The sequence below is a fragment of the Anabrus simplex genome, chromosome 5, assembly GCF_040414725.1.
Source record: "Anabrus simplex isolate iqAnaSimp1 chromosome 5, ASM4041472v1, whole genome shotgun sequence".
Lineage (NCBI taxonomy): Eukaryota > Metazoa > Arthropoda > Insecta > Orthoptera > Tettigoniidae > Anabrus > Anabrus simplex.
In genome coordinates, this window is record NC_090269.1 from 271,505,205 (window position 1) to 271,507,443 (window position 2,239).

At 38.4% G+C, this 2,239-nt stretch overlaps 1 non-coding gene across 1 annotated transcript; it reads left to right on the forward strand.

Moving 5' to 3' along the window:
• Window positions 1-1,829: 1,829 nt before the first annotated feature.
• Window positions 1,830-1,948, forward strand: LOC136875129 (5S ribosomal RNA). Its single transcript, XR_010860380.1, has one exon. It is a non-coding gene; the product is annotated as a 5S ribosomal RNA (ribosomal RNA).
• Window positions 1,949-2,239: the final 291 nt, after the last annotated feature.

Genomic DNA, 2,239 nt, shown 5'->3' on the forward strand with positions numbered 1-2,239 from the left:
ACACCTTGTGCTCCAGCCTAAGGGTTAATATGTCAAAAAATATTGTATAATAATTTAGAATAAAAATAAAAATATTAAAATGATTTTATTTACTGTAAATATGTCATACATTCGTATATAGGCTATAACTTGATTTATTACTTTATTTTCATGTCTTGTGATTTTATTACATTTTAAGAAAAAGTGTGTAAAATTTATTTATTATTATTTATGACACAATTCATAAACACGAATTCCTTGTGTCAACGTTACAATAATGTGTAACAATATTAGTAAAAACTTTTTTTCTAACGTGTACGACTTAGCGATGACGAAGATAAATTATTGTAGTAAATCCTTTCCTTTGTCACAAATTTTTACTGTTTATTAAATTCGTGAGTGTATTTTAGTCCTCACCACGACTCCCCTGAAATAGATTTACAGAGTTCATTTGACTTGTTCACATTACAGAACACATTAATTTGATCATATTGTGTTATTTAAAGGCATAAAAGATCACATGTTTGCAGAATGGTCTTTAGTATTTTTCGTGGAATTGTGCATAGTAGTTTTACCTCATCTAGGTCCATGGATCAATTTTCAGTGATGACATGTAGGACAAAGCATTACCGATCAAGTTATTTGATGTTCGTAAAACTAAATAAGGATCTTTATATCATACTCATTATATTTGTTGCCTATCTCCAAAAAAATTTAGGGACTGGAGAATCACCCGGCGCGCGAGAGAGAGAGAGAGAGAGAGAGAGAGAGAGAGAGAGAGAAAGAGACAGAGTGCCGTAATCGTAAACCATTTGTGAACCAGACCGTCTGTGACTTCACATAAAAAGGGAAAACCATGAACGATTGGCGAGAAGAAATGTGTGTTAAATGTGTTTTCCAAATTTCTTGAATACAATCTTGGAAGTACTCTGGATGAAGTAACGCGTGCAGAGACCGATTTAACATGTATTTCTGAGGCGAGCATTTACCTTGCAAGGAAGGAATGTAAGGTCGACAGGAATCAGTCTACCGGTACTCCAAAGAAAACACGTAAAGCGGCAGAGATGTGAAAAATACTACAGTTTCACCAAAGACATTATCCATAAAATAACTCACGACTTGTTTTTATGAAATGAAATACCTACTCTTAATAAAATATGATCTTCAGTTAATGTTGACGATATATTGCCTACAGTTTTTCGTGTACCTCTCCACAGACTTTAGAAAATTATGAACTTCACTTAAGTGTCTAGAAATCTATAGTGGGCGTTTATTGAAAATAATTAAATAGTGTTGGGGTGAATAATGTATTTACATCAGATTAAGAAATTTCGTGAAGAAGGTACATATACTTATTTCCTTGATGTTACATCAGGTTAAGAAATTTCGTGAAGAAGGTATATATATTTATTTCCTTGATGAAACGTAGTTAAATGCAGGGCACACTACTACGAAAATTTGGAAAGGGGAAACTATAAAATCTAGTAAGGACGGATATTTTAGGGGATTGCCGAGTGAACTGAAATAAGGAAATGAAAACGGTTTGCTCCGGCGAAACAGCGTAATGAACGAAAGAAAAATATTTTGGAACATGTAGTACTTCTACGTACAGTGCTTGCGATTGCTTTCTTAGACCCCCAAACATGGTAGGACTGACTATAGGTAATAATTTGTTTTGGCCGTTGGTAAGCCTGGTGCAGTCTTTGTATGGCTGACCTCCCACTATGTAAGACACCTTCTGCCATATGTACAAGGTAGCTTCAAAAAATAAGATAACAAGAGCTGGTAGGAAGAAACTTTATTTTACAGTCAGATACAAAGTATTAGGGTACTGATACGCTTTACTATGGACCAACGGCCATACCATGTTGAATACACCGGTTCTCGTCCGATCACCGCAGTTAAGCAACATTGGGCGTGGTCAGTACTTGGATAGGTGACCGCTTGGGAACACCACATGCCGTTGGCTCAATTCCCTTTGCCGGCCCCGTGGTGTAGGGGTAGCGTGCCTGCCTCTTACCCGGAGGCCCCGGGTTCGATTCCCGGCCAGGTCAGGGAATTTTACTTGGACCTGAGGGCTGGTTCGAGGTCCACTCAGCCTACGTGATTAGAAATGAGGAGCTATCTGACGGTGAGATAGCGGCCTCGGTCTAGAAAGCCAAGAATAACGGCCGAGAGAGGATTTGTCGTGCTGACCACACGACACCTCGTAATCTGCCGGCCTTCGGGCTGTGCAGCGGTCGGTTTGCAGGCCAAGGCC